Below are 15,972 nucleotides of genomic sequence, written 5' to 3' on the forward strand. Positions count from 1 at the left end.
ATGCATTGATTCAAATAGTCTTTTAATTTTTATATTATTTGTAAAATTGTAAGTCTTGGTACGTTAACTTCTATTAGCAAATTTTTTTAAAATCATTCATAATATATTTTAAATTTTAAACATTTTTTAAGTCAACTTTATTTCTTTAAAATTTTAAACATTTTTATCTTAAAAATTATGGTGTGCCACAGGAATCTTCTTAAATTCAACATAAGTTGCCAATCCAAAAAGGCTAGGAAACACTCATCTAGATCATCTAGACAAACACACCAAAAACACACTGCACAATATACGACTTACTTCTAATTCAAAACCAAAACAGTGCTTAATTTGACAAATACGAATTTTCATTAATGTTTTCGAACCAACAGTTCTTCTTCAGGTGAAAAACGGACAAAATAAAACAAAATTCGATAAAACAATCTTTTTTCAAAAGAATTCTGAAATGGAATTTCGGAGGAAGCCCATGCAATCTTTGTCATCATTTGCACCTGCGCCGTTGAGAGAGAACTTTTGCCCTGTCACTTGAAGAAGAACTGTTGGTTCGAAAACGTTAGTGAAAGACGTATTTGTCAAATTAAGCACCATTTTGGTTTTGAATTAGAAGTAAGTCGTATATTGTGACGGTGTGTCTTTGGTAAGTTTGTTTATTTGTAGCGATGCCAGCTACTACGTACTATAGAACACTTGTAACGCTAGTTAGAGCTAGGACAAAATTTGAATTTTTGAAAGAATGTAGGGATATTGGAGTACTCCTGATGTTGTTGTATCGTATTACCCTCCCAAAAGGAAATGAGCCTCTACTAAATAAAGTGAAGCCGATGTGCTTGCACAGGGCCGTTTGAACTACACGAAAAAGAATATATGTGGTCTTAGCAGAACTCATTAAAATTGAAAATGAGCTCTTTGGCGTTCATCCCAGTATTTTAGCTCAAGAAAATGCCAGGTTTGTTCCGCATTATGAGTATATCGACAGTAAATACAAGGAGCGGTACCACAGAAAACTCCGGTGAATTTTGAAATTTCAAGTACTGAAGATAAAGAGTCACTGTACTTTCCCATTTATCATATGGAACGATATTCAAGTGCCTAAATTTGTGATTGAGGTTTTAGAATGTGGTCCAAAGCATGCACCACCACCACCTCCAAATGGAACTTTAAGCTATGTCCCTGACATGGAATCCCTACTACAAGGCCTCCCAGATAGGACTAAAGAGTATTACAGATAGATGGCTGTGCACAAAATACTAAGGGCTAAAAATACAGTGGATGCAAAGCAATTAAGAACAAAAATGTCAAAGGCCCGTGGATGGATGAAGAAAAACAGAATCACTCTCATGAGAGCCAACAAGGCCAAAACCATGGTAATTATGAAGCAGCAGACGTATGAGAAATTGCTGTTAAGTTACATCAATTTTACCCAGTGTGAGAAAGTTGACAGTAACATGGTTGAAAAATTGCATGCAAGAGTCAAGAGATTCTCCAACACCAAGTTAGCTAAGAGGTTAGATCTTAAGAACATTGTATTGGACTCTCCTGACACACCTGAATTGTTCGGATTTGCCAAAACTCGCAAACAAGGCAAACAGATTCGTCCAGTAGTAGATAAGATTTGTGTTCCAACACAGAAACTGGAAGAGCTAATGCACGCTATAATAGCACCACATTTGGAAGATTACCAGTTCACTATATCTAATAGTGTAGACCTCATAGCACTCCTCAAGCAGATTGGTACCCCCCGCAGTACTTCACTGTACTTGACTTTAAATCCCTGTACCCTTCGGTACTTCTACCATCAGCCTTTTGTGCCATAAGGGATTTGTTATTCAAAATAGTAGAGGATAGTAACCACCACCAGCAAATTTTAGAGTTAGCACATTTATTGTGCTATAACTCGTCCTTTCAGTTCAAAGGCGCTGTATATAAACAAAGAAGGGGCGTACCTATGGAGAGCCCTGTATCAGGAGATCTATGCAAACTGGTGATTAGACTCCTAAACAGAAAGTCCTTCCTGATCAACTTCACAATACAGTAGAGCGTCGATAAGTGGAACCAATTGGGGACTGGGGTCCTTCCAGTTAATGATTTGTTCCAGTTTCCGACTTTGTACGAAAAAATACATTAACCTGTCCGATGTTCAAATTTTTCTCTGTTGCGTATCGCTTCCTGTTGAATTTTTCTCCGTTGCGTGTCGCTTCGCGTTGAATTTTCGTCGATTTTAAGCCTAATGAAAATTTTTATAATAATCATCGAGGCTATCGTATCGTTAAAAATTATTTCTGCATTTTGTACAAACAAAATAAATATATTGAAGAATATAAAAAACATAAAAATTATACTTTAGAAGTAAATTTAGTATCAAAAACATTCGATTCAGCACGACACAGTCCGACTGAAAATCGTTCCACTTTCCGGCCATTCCACTTACCGACGTTCCACTTATCGGCGCTCTACTGTATTATTATTTATATGAGGTACGTAGATGATACACTGATACTGTGTAAGCCTGACATGCCGGCATTCATAGCCGCATTCAATAACAACTCGTACAGCTTTAATCTGGGCCTGGAACAGGAGAGCTACACACAAGTTCATTTTCTTGATGTGAACACCGCAGTTAAAGGATCAACAATCTTCACAGAAGTATACAGAAAACTGCTGGCTGAGCAAGTGTACATTCCTGTAGGGTCCTGTGACCCTATACGATATAAAGTAGCGACATTTAACATCTTGGTCAAAAGAGCTTACACCCACTCATCGACATCACATGCATTTAACACCGAGAACAACACTGTTACTAGTATTGCTGAACGCCATGGATATGGTAACCTGGTAGCTGCACTGGCCAAAAAAAATGCTTCATCCCCAACGAACAGAACAACCAGAAGTGCAAGAGCAAGAAAATATGATTTGTAAGGATAGAGTACCTGCCACTTACAATCCGTATTTTGAGAAACTGTACACCGAGATCGCTAGGAAAAGACAAGTCACCTTAGTTTTTAGAAGATGTCCTACTTTTTTTCAAATGCTCAGTAATGGGAAAGATACTCCACAGCAAGACACGCTAGCTGGAGTATACACTGTTCCTTTGAGAGATCATAGGTGTGATAAAGACTTAGTATATGTTGGCTCCACAAAAAGATCATTAGGAGTGAGGATTAAAGAACATAAAGCGGACATCCTCCACAAGAGGTATAACAACCACATTAGTGCAACATGCCACAGACCCTGATATACACCCATTATTTAATGAGGCCAAGATAATATACACCATGCAGCAGCCACACCATTTGCACTTGATGGAAGCCATTTATACACATAAAACAGCAAAAAAAGTGAAAATTGTATCAACAGTAAGGATGAGGTATCCTTATCGATAGCATGGCAAACTCTTATATACGATACATGACAAGGCAAAAGTTATCTCTCAACGGTGCAGGTGCAAACGATGACAAAGATCACACGGGCTTCCTCCAAAATTCCATTTCAGAATTTTTTTGAAAAAAGACTGTTCCATCAAATTTTGTTTTATTTTGTCCGTTTTTTTACCTGAAGAAGAACTGTTGGTTCGAAAACGTTAGTGAAAGACGTATTTGTTGAATTAAGCACCGTTTTGGTTTTGAATTAGAAGTAAGTCGTAGATCATCTAGACCAACTGAATAATTACAGCAGTGAATCACGTGATAAGAATGGCCCAAGTAGCATTAAGCTATCATCGTAATATAGCCTGATCTAATCTGGCAATCATTTAGCTGTTAATCATTGTTCAGTGATCATTGAATCTGAATAGATTTCTTTCCATATTTTAAACATCCACTTCAAGTATCCTTGTTTAGTTGTTTCTGATTTGTATTAGCAGGTCATAATAGTGTAGCTTTCAAGTACAGTGTACTTTTGTTGTTCCAATGGTTGTTCTTTCAGTATCAATGCAATACTAAGCCCTGTTTGCCAAGCCATAGATTATCCTGTTACCCACTTGTCAATGGCCCAGGGATTTTAGTATCTGTTTCAGTCCTTGCTGACTCAGGTAGCAACTTATCCAGTATGGGACTCTCTTCATATTTGCATAATGAAAATGATAAAAATATGTTTATAAAATGATGATAGAACTTGATGCAGGAAATGAATAAATATTTCATTTTAATTCAAGCTTACACAAAACCATTAGTGTAAAAAGTGTTTTGAAATAAAAACAATTTTCTTTTTTTAGTTCTTTTTAAAGCTCTTGATTCAGTTTTTCATAAAAATCAAAACTGTGATTCCATAACCAAGACCAATTCATCCAACTCTAAATGCATGACTATGTAATTAGTGATGTAGCAAGTGACTGAACTGATCAGAAACAAAGTAAACAATGTTGGAATTTCACTTTTAAAACACTGAATTTTTGCAAATTTTCCAATTAATGTCTACAGGATTTTATGTAACTAACAATACAACTGCAAGTTAAGCTGAAGCTGCAAGTTCAAAGTCTCACTCTGAGCTGATTCTTTTCTTGTAGAGTAGAAACCTGTAAAAGTCTAACCAACTTATAGTGGGGTGTGATCGACTTTCATGAGTCAAAATCATCATTGATCTACTCCACATTTTGTTTCATGAAAGCTTAATAATCCACACTAATGAAATTATTTTTCAAAACATTGGATTTATGTATTGCACAGTAATTAATGTTCTAGGTTATCTCTTTTGGTAAAGACACTAAGGTATAAATTAAATGATACCATTTATTTTTCACCACAAGAAAAAAAACATTTCTTTTTGTCACTCAAATTATAAGTTTTGCTTCTCTTCAGCACACTCATTTTGCACTGAACTGTTTACAGTACAACAAAACAGTTCTAAAATAATGACATACTTGGCTAGCAATGACCATTAACACCAAAGGACACTTTCTCCTATCTCGAGCACAACCTATAATTAAGAGATTTCTGTAAAAAATATGAATCTAATATTCCTATTAAAATTACAAATGTTTTAATGACTGCAATTGACCAAAAATTATGCAGCAATTGACCAATTGGTCACAACTGACTTATTGCCATGCCTGTTCCAGAGTATTCCAAATTAAAAATTAAAAATTTATTTATTTGTAATTATTAAATTTATCATGAGATGATGACTTAACTATCCACCTCCAGCCAAACTTCTTTGTTTTGGATTATTAATTAATATCGTAACGTAAACCAATAAAATTCTGGCAGACTGGTCTACAGACATACATTGAAATGGAGTAGCATTTAAGCTAACATTTTTGTGGCTATTGCTGTAATATCATTTTTCTACCACAAACTTCTTAGAACTGTTTTAATTTCCCCTAAATCTCATTTGTGTAATAGGACATATTCTGCACTCCTGCATTCCTAAAGTATGTAACATTATAAATTTTGGGCTGCCTGCAAAGAGAAAATATAAGGAAACAATACTGGCACCAAAAAATAATAAAGAATTAAAATTTCAAATGTTTTCATGTCTGCAATTGACCAAAAATGATGCAGCAGTTTAAAAATTTTAAACATTATGGCAAGAAACCAATAAAAAAGTTGCAAAAAATTCTGAAAAACAAATTTTGAATGCTGCCTGGAAGATATGTTTGACAGAAAAGTATGCAATCAGAAAAAACTCTCCTACATGTCACCAAAAACAAGCATTAATTAGTAAAATAATGTGCATTATAATTTGTAATTCAATTTTGTTTAGTAAATAAAATTATATAAATAATAGCATCCATGTTAACATCTGAATGTAAGCAAGGATTTATAATGTGTCACTGTAAAAGATACTGTATTGATAAAAAATGCAAATATCGCTCGAAGAACATAAAATGCAACTGGAATTATCACGATAATAGTTCTTGTAAAAATAAATAACTCTGCAACATTCTTGATTTTTATAAAAAAAAAAAAAAAGACTGATTTATTATAAAAAAGACTGATAAAAGTTCCTGACAAAGTAATTATTTTTAGTAAATTAGTTGTTAGAAAATGTTGATATCTCGAGCACCACAACAGATTTTCATGAATGATTAAATGTTCAAAAGTAACCAAGTTACTTTTGAACATTTCTGTATGTGGTAGATAATTTTGTTACCTACTTATATAATATGATTGAAAGATAAATAAATGAGAGAATCATAATGAACAGTGGCATAGCTAGAGGGTGCGGTAGGTGCAGTCCACACCAGGACCCTGGAAAACAATAGGCCCATGGGGGCCCCAAAATCACGAAAAAAAAGACCCAAAAAATGTTTTCGGGGCCCACAAATCTGGTTTCGCACTGGGCCCGGAGAATCCTAGCTACGCCACTGATAATGAAAGATCGTAATGAAAAAGAAAGTTTTACAGGTACATACTCCTCACTCCTATCTGCTTAATGACCACTCACACTTATGACCAATCGAGTTTCGACCTGCAATTCGGGGAATCCCCTTTCTCAGCTTGAGTGTCGGTCAGTGACGAATGGTGACATACGCAGTAAGCTTACTAGAATAGTCTTATAGTACTATAATAGGCTAATAGCGTACTATAATAGTCTTTTTATGAATAAATTTGAAGTTTGTTGCATAATTTGTATAATTTTACAACGATCCTATATTCCCGGCACAAGCTCCTCGCTTATCGACCAATTCGCTTAACGACGTAGTCATCGGAACAAAACTCGGTCATAAAGTGAGGAGTACCTGTATTTTATCATAACCTCGTTATTAGTTGACATCCAGAACTTGTGGTGGCTTTTAACCATAATAAATTCGTCACGCAGTGGTTTGTAACTTTAGCAGCTGATTTTTATGTCATCGTATAGAGCAGTGGTCGGCAACCGGTGGTCCGTGGACCATTGATGGTCCGCAAGAAAATTTGGGGGGTCCATGGAGAAATTTGGACATTGATCAACTGAAGTTTATGTGAAGTATTAAGAAAGAAAAGCAAAATGCTTAGTTGCTTTTTCTCACTCATTGGGGGTTTTTATTCAAATCTAAAACCAAATATGAAGTGACTGTTATCAATAAATAATGAACAATGAACAATATAGTGAGTGCAATTGTCGTCCTTCATGTAAAAGCACTAAGAATCCATAAACTTATTTCAAACAAGCAGCAGTAAACTTTAGGCTTGCATTAATTTGTTATAATTAAACACACAAGTTTCATATTAATATAGTAAAATTAAACTTTTATGATCATTATTCTACAGATTTTGTAGCGTTTAAAAAAATTCATGATAGTGGTCCACGGGATTCAAAATTGCGAGTTTAGTGGTCCATGAGGTCAGAAAGGTTACCAACTGCTGGTGTAGAGTACATCAAGCACCTACTAGTACATGTAGTTTGACCTTTAGCACTTTTAAGCAAAACAAAAAAAAACCAAATGTGTATTTTTCCTCCATACATTTCATTTCTTTGAAATGTTTTTAAGTATGAAAATTAAATTTCTAGGAAAACTTGTAAAATTAATGTTGTTCAGCATTAAATATTGTAAACAAAAATGTTTCAAGGCTAGAACCCATATTTTAAAGTTACAAACCACTGTGTGTCGTATCACTCTCTATCGTGGTTGCGTCAGTTAAAGTTCAGAACACGTTATGGCTTTTCTTAACCACCATAATGCATAGTGGTCAAATATCATGAAAGCCACAATGCAAATTTCGCTTTGTGGTCTTTAGAGTTAGTCAGAACGCATTGTGGCTGTTTTTATCGCTCAATGAGCATTTTTGTTCTTTGAACCTAACATATATATGTATATATATTTTTCTTCACATATATATATATATATATGTGAAGAAAAAGTCATAATTTTAAATATTAAATGAAGGGCATATGAAAATAAACTAGAGATTATAATTTTAAATAAATTTTATCAAGAGACATAGAGTAGTTGTTTATGTATCTGTCTTTTTATGTATTGTATCTGATTTCAATCATATAATGAATAGTATTAAGCTAATTTTCTGTATTTTTGAAAAAGTCTTTTTCATCTTGCAATAATTTTAAGTTTGACTGTTTTTATTTTTACATGCAGTATCATCTTTTATTTATTCCCATATAAATTCAATAGAAATTCAGTTTACAATGATATGGAGGCAAACAAATAATTATAATTTCAGAAATGTATTACACTCAAACCTGTTTTTGTGCGGTCTTTTTTTGTGCGATTTTTTTATTTGTGCGATTTGTTTTGTGTGATTTTTTGTGTGCAGTATATGAATTTCAATCAAATTGGTATACTGCACAAAAATAATTGCACAAAACACATTGCACATATAAAAAAATCGCACAAAAAAAAGACCGCACAAAAACAGGTTTGAGTGTAATTGATTAATTTCAAAATAAAGTTTTGAGACTGCATTGCTGAATAATTTCATATTATTTTATTAGTAATTATGTTTGTTACATAGAAATTTAATGTCTAAATAACAAACAAAACTTGACCAAATTTTAAAAGCACATTACTTAAGACATTAAGTGATTTTTTGCTTAATACTTTTTTAGAACTTTCATTAGTCTGCTTCATCTTCAGAGTATTTGTTCATATTTAATATTTCAAATTTCGTTCTTTAATATTTATTATTTTAAAATTTTATTTTCATACTTCAGATTGCTTTTTGTTTATCTTGTGCATTCTTCTAGTTTGTCTGTTACAAACTAACAAAAAAAAATTTCTTTAGTTTGAAATATGAAAATATAATTTCGAAAATTTGAAAAAATAAATATTAAAGAATTTAATTTAAAATATTGAAATACAAATGAACACTCTGAAGACGAACTGAAAGGTTTAAAAGTGCTAAGTGAAGAAATACCTAGCATTGCAAAACTCTGAAGAGCAAAAGTTTAAATTATATTGAATAGAATACTTGAAGTGACAGTGATAGAATAAAACTATGATAAATGATTTATTAGAATCGTGTACATTTTAATTATACCTGATTGTAGACATTATAAAAAAATAATTAAATAGGACAGGTAAAATGAAATTTTTAAGATAATAAAGAAGTATCTTTTATTGTAGACATAATTATAAAATAAGAATATTACAAATAAGAAAACTACAAAATAGTCTTACAAATAAATTAAAATGTAAAAGAAACATTGAAACCTATTATTTTTGTCTAGTATTTTTATATTATTACATTTAGTTTGGAAAATTTGTTTAGCTTAGAGTGACAAGCTATCTCCTAATTAATATTTAAAAATTCTATCCTCTCAGTTTGCTGTTTTCAGAAAATCTTAATTAAAACAAATTCAAAATAGATTAAAACACTCAAAAGCACAAATAAATCAAAATTATACAATACAAGTTGAAAAGCCCAAAGCAGGCATCGGGGCATACTAAATTACAAATAAAAATAATAATATACTGAATATTATAATGTAAAAATATAAAATAAATATAAAATAATTTATATTGTTAATTTAAATTAATTTAAATAATAGCTAGGGGTACCCCTAGTGGCCGTTTTTGGCATACCGTGACAGAAAGAGAGACTGCCCATTTTTTCAGCTTTATGTAATAGATTATGATTTTATTGCAAAAGAAAACAGAATAGTGTGATTTAATTTTCATGCAATTCCTTTCTTTCATAAATATATATAAACACTTTATATTTTATAGACAAAAAAATATTAGTCAGCATTACTTAATAGTAATAAAAACGAACAACTGCACACCGGAGTTTACTAAACAAAACGTACCTCCGACTAATATTTTTTCGTCTATAAAATTGTTTCAAATGGTTTTTACCTGAGGAAGGGCCCAGGAGGGGTCTGAAAATGTTTGTAATGTTAAATTTTGATTCACATCGGTTAAAGGTTTCTGAGGTACGTTTTGTTTAGTAAACTCCGGTGTGCAGTTGTTCGTTTTTATCACTTTATATTTGTAATGTGCCAGTTTATGACATTTTTCCTTCCTCTGATCCAATATTCTAGTACTGAACCAATATCAAATCAGTAATTTTTTAAGTCTTCTATATATATTCATCTAACTGTAAATGTTACATTTTTTTTATGTAAATAAAATGCACTAGTAAATCAAAATAACACAAATAAAACTTTTATAATTACCAATGTTTCAAACCACATTATACAATTAATTCAACTTAATTTTTAAGTAGATTTTATTTGTATAAAACACATTTAAAAAAATATATAAAAATTGCCTTATTTTAACAATAAATAATAAATACCTTCTTTTTAAAATCCTTATGAATTCTGTTATATGTTAATCTTATTCTGCTATAGGTTAAACTTTAAATGCACTGGCAGTTTCCAATCCTAATTATAAAATAAAATTTAAAAATTATTGCAGAAATGTTTAATTATTAATGTAACAATTATATATCTAACTGTACATATAAAATTTTATCATCAATATTAAAAATTAAGTAAAACAAATACAACAAAATCATCGAATAAAAGCAATGCATTGCATTATACCATAAATTTAGAAAAAAACTTAATCTTGTTACTAATTAAAAAATAAAATTGTAATATATTTTTCTAATATAAATCAAAATTTCTTAAATTTCTCTCTCCAGACCAATGATAATCAAATACTCTTCTACAGAAAGTCAAAAAATACAACTTGAAAAATTATTGGTCTAGACTAGTGTGTCCCAATTTTTCCTTACAAATTGTCCATTAAATGACTTTTACCTAGTTAATGTTTTTCTTAATTGCTTCCTAAAAAAGTTTAAAGCAACAACACACTTTGAACTTAATTTTAAATATCATAAATAAATAAATAATAACAAGGTTTTATTTATTTATTCAATATTGTGTGTATACAGGGTGGGTGGACAGTATCAAGGAATTGAGAAATCACTATAATTTCTGTATGTATGATGCAAAGGTAAAAATTATTTGACATGTTTAATATTTAACAAGGTAACTTATTAAATAGAAATATGGAAGCACATCTTAAAATTCAATGTAAGCACTGTCACCATCCACCAATTTCCTCAAATGACTAGATTGTGATATGGATGGACAGCCACTTCTCTGTGTGTCTGCAACCAAACCAAGGTAATCATTCAAAGCTAATGACCACATGGGTCATTAGCTTTAAATAATAATTCTTGATTGTTTAACTTATCATAACTTTATGTAATCATAACTTTAAACATATTCTGTAATCTATCACTATCAAACACATTTAGAATATTTCACAATAAACTTAAACTCTATTTTCAATTAAGAAACTGTACACAATTATCTGTCTATTTTAATGAAATATAGCACTCATAAAATAAAGCAACCTAAACTAATATATCTTATAAACTTATTATGTCATTATAGATACCGTGGAACCTCTATGTTTACCATCAAGATGGCCAACATATGTCTACTGGCCAACATATAGAGGTAGTAACTACATAGAAAAGCTTAGTATGCAATATTATACAACCAACATTTTAATAAGAAAACACTATGTTATTACATGGATATTGAAAACATCACAGTATTGGATACATTGGAATACCAAACACAGATAAACATTATACCAAACATTAAAACAGAATATGAATATACATATAACAAAGTACTGTATATGTTTACAGTTTAAATCTGTTCAAAAAATTATGAAACTGGAAAACAAAGTAAGCAATTAGAGTATTTAAACATTTAAGTTAAAGTATTTCTAAAGAAATAATCAACCTTTGGTTGTTTTTTTGGCTTTTCTTAAAATATAAACATTGAATTTATTTTCTACAGATGATGTATCCCTTATCAAAATGTTACCAAAGTGTTTCAAAGTTACAAAGGCTATCATTTCACATTATCTTCTGAGCTAATTATTGTTTTGGTTATTGCTCCTTCATTTGTACTCTAATATAAACAAGAGATCCAGAAAATATAACCCCTTATGTTAAGCAAGTTGTGTTCTCTACAGGTCATGAAAACAAACACTGCTGGAAGATTATAAAGCATATAAATATATAATCTTCCAGCTTCTAGTAACTTTTAAACCCTAGCATCAAACCAACAGAAAAGGATCACAAAATAAGGAAAAAACAAAAATTGAACAAGGAAGTCAAAGAACAGAGGAGAATAATTTACTTCATAAAATACAATAGACAAATTTTTATTGAAAAAACTATAAATTCTTTACAATACTAATGTTAAGAGCAAATTTTTACTATAAATTTAAAGCTTTCAATTACAAGACAGTTCTAATTCCAAAAACAAAAGTGTATGCATTTGACCAACATATGGAGTGTTTTCTATGGCATAAATAGGCCATGATTGGTCAAAGTACAAGTCATACAATAATGGTGGTCGACATCTAAAAAATTCAAACCTATTTCTATAGAACTGTGTAAGAATGATGATTTTGAAGAGATGGAAAAAATATAAAAGTAATTGATTTAGGAGTTTCCACTGTATATCGAAAAATCTCATGAAAAGAAAATAGTGCAAATGATTTTCATCAATGATAAACATCAACTGCACTACTTTAATCTAATTTTATATAAAGAATCACATACAGCTAGTTATTTTAGATGTTATTTGACCAATGCAAACATGAACAGTGATGCTTATATGATGCAACAATGATGCAATACAGTGCTTAGTCTGACTTTAAATTCTACATTTCTTCAAAAATTCTAACATTTCATAATAAATAGCAAAGTAATCTATTTTCATACCAAACAGATTAGTGCACTGTTACCTAATGCATTCATAAATGGATTAGTTCCTGCTTAGACAAATTTTAGTTCTGGGATGATGCCTCTGTTTTGTTTTTAATTTTCAACTCAAAAGTTCCATGCCAAAACTTTTGTTTGCTAGTCTAGAGAGTACCATGAAATAAAATTTTGTCAGAGGATCTGGACTGATTGCACCAAACAATTAAACTATTATTTTCTGACTGGTCTGCTGAAAAAGTTTTCTTACAAATAAAATATTCAAATTTATTTTTTCAAGAAACTTTAAGATGTTATTTAATCTTAACAAAAAACTGTCACATCAGATTCTGCTTGCACGTTTTATTGAAAATCAATTGCTACAGTTACACCACAGACTACATGATTTAACAAAAAATAAATAACCATTCAAAATTCAGCACAAATTCTTTAATATTAAGAACGTTTTCAAATGCATTAAGTGTCCATCATCAGTTACATGATTAAAATAAAGCCATAATTTTTCACAATTCTTACTTAAATGCAAGAAATATATAACTTATATGTGAATAAAAATGAATCAAGATTACATTGTAGTTTTTGTATAGCACCGATAACACAGATCTGCAGTGGAAAAACTGCTTGACTTTTATGTGATCCTTATATGCTTTTTCTCTATCATGTAAGGTTTTTCTACAAAACTATTTTTATTGGATAAATTGATGCATTTTTTGCATATTTTACACCCATATTAATGGCACATTTCAGTAGCCATAATTTATTTATGTTGTTAAAAAAAAATATACCTACGTTTTTAAAACACAGAAATTGATTTAGAATTCCTGATTTAAAAATATACACATAATCAAACACACTGCATCAGGTGCATGTTATTATGTCAGCAATCAGGTTATACCAAGTTTCCATGTTTTCTCTGAATGGGACAGTAGAGACAGAAATTTGCATTGGGTTCAGAAACAATGGCAACCTAGAAAACAATTGTGGAGTTCGGGCCGTCAAGATGTTTTATTACGTACGTTTTTGATAGGGTCCTGCCACCAGGTGTGTTTTACCGGACACACCACCAATTGAGATGAAGTAAATGACTAAGGCGCGAGGGTAAGAATCACTCTGAAGTCCAGGAACGAGCCTCTCAAAAGGAAGAATACAGAGTCAGATATAATCAATTAAAAGGAATTTATTAGCAAAAAAAAAACTGAAAGTTCAGAACAGAGTTATCAAATCCGATCTTTGGAAATCCGCCTATCTTTATCTATACAACGAGGGAGGGTACCTAACGGGGGGTATTTGAACTACGCAACTCACAACATACCATTTAAACAAGATGTCTTCTTTCGTCTATTTCAACAGTTGGTCAATCACTTGATCCTGTTTCCTCTCGCTCTTTCTTACTCGTACTGCTCTGGTGCTGTCTGGACTGGACTGCACTTTCTGGCTGCTTAAGTCCTGTGTCTGTCTGACTGCCTCTGGTCTATTCTCTCTTGTTTGTTGTCCTGAGTTTGCTCTTACTTACTGTCTGTCTTAAGTATGATAATTATACTAGTGAGAATCTCCGTCTCTCTCCGAGTATGAGAATGATACTGTCTTTATCAGGCTGGAGCTCTCCTTTTTAAATATTTCCAGCATGAAATGGTTTGTCATCCAGTGATGATCCATTTGTGGTGTCATCATCGGATGACGATTTATTTGCAGTGTCGTCATCGCAGCTGAGATGATTGTTTTCTATTGTTTTTATTTGGCAATGACATCTAGTTTTTGTAGAGTCATCATTGAGTCGATGTGACTCATCTTGTTTTTGGGGCAGTTCTCATCATTACTCATTGATTGCTTTGCCATTTTTCCCTTGGCATGTTGTGAGATTTGGATAATAAACTGTTTTATTCTAATCGTTTTAAGTTAATATTAACATTTATAAGAGGAGAGTCCCTAGATTGGTAAAATAGGCAAATTTCCTCTTACAACTTCGGTTGTTGTTTAAAATACAATTAAAGTTCATGCGAATACATAATTATCAAAAAAAGGTAAAAATAAGTGATTAAGTAAATATTATTATATTACAAATGTTGTAAACAGTAGTTCACAAAATGTTAACATCGAGGTATTTTTGGAGGGGGGAAATGGTGGTCCTCACACAATTATTGATACAACCTGGAATAAAGAATATTGTGAGAAGCAGCCATCCCTGCATATTAAGCTGGGATTAATGAAACAGTTCATAAAGGCTTTACCAAAGGATGGAGACTGCTTTTTGTATTAATGTAAAAAGTTTCCAGCCTTGTCCAAAGCAATACTAAAAGAAGGTGTATTCAAAAAACCTGATATAAGGAAATTAATATCAGACAGAACTTTCTGCAATGAACAACAAAGAAAGGAATGCCTGGATTGTATTTAAGGCAAGAGTTTCAGTTTCTAGAAAAAAATAAAGATCCCGATTATAAAGAAATAGTAAAGAACTTGTTAATTAAGTACATGAACTAGGCTGCAATATGAGCATCAAGGTACACTTTCTGAACTTGCCCTTGGATTACTTTCCTGAAAATCTAGGGACTGTAAGTGAAGAACAGGGCAAAATATTCCATCAAGACATTAAGCAGAAGGAAAGAAGATACCATGGATGATGTGATGTCAGTATGATGACAGATTACTGTTGGATGATGCATAGGGACATTCCAGATGAAGAACATAAGAGGTGATCCACGAAATGCAGTTTTAGGGAAAAAAAATCAGAACTGATAAGCACCAAAGCTAATTAGTGGCTTATGTTGTATTTTTGTACCCATATATGTTAATAATAAACTGAAATTCGTAATTTTTTCAGCGTTAAAATAAATTAAAACACTATTATACATGTATATATAATATGCTTTTAGGAATTTTTGACAAAACTTTGTAAAGCCTTTGTATCAAAACATTACATGATGGAAACATTTGAGAAATCATTTTTAGTTGTATCCATAGTTGTTAGTAAAAATCCATAAAAATCACATCTCAAAGTCCAAACAGTTTTTTATTAGTTGAAATTTGCAGAGCTGTGTAATACAACAAGAAAGTCAACAAGTGCCAAATGTGACACTCTAATATAGTATGCCAAAGTTGAAACATGCTTCAATAGTTTAGTGAGTGTAAAACATACTTTTTCTGCCTATAAACTGATGTTTATTGACAAATTCAGTTGTTTTACTCTAGAAAATATCAGGTCAGTCCATAAGTCCATGTGCATTTTTATGACCTTGAGAAAAATCTTGTTTTGCTGTTAAAAATGTCAGTCTAATGTGATAATTTTTACATTGAAGTGTTAAATTGGATCTCATTCATATAATACTGTTCAGAATTGTGAACA

The 15,972-nt window shown here is 31.4% G+C and overlaps 1 protein-coding gene across 2 annotated transcripts in view; it reads right to left on the bottom strand.

Annotated features, from left to right (window-relative positions):
• Positions 1-15,972, bottom strand: part of Larp4B (La-related protein 4B) — a 193,235-nt gene that overhangs the window by 146,327 nt on the left and 30,936 nt on the right. For both annotated transcript variants that reach the window (XM_067276669.1, XM_067276666.1), the window contains one exon: positions 10,173-10,260. The gene's annotated coding sequence lies outside the window, so the exon portion shown is untranslated. The remainder of the gene's footprint in view (positions 1-10,172; positions 10,261-15,972) is intronic.

The sequence above is a fragment of the Centruroides vittatus genome, unplaced genomic scaffold (genome assembly GCF_030686945.1).
Source record: "Centruroides vittatus isolate TY-2023 unplaced genomic scaffold, ASM3068694v2 contig_1159, whole genome shotgun sequence".
Lineage (NCBI taxonomy): Eukaryota > Metazoa > Arthropoda > Arachnida > Scorpiones > Buthidae > Centruroides > Centruroides vittatus.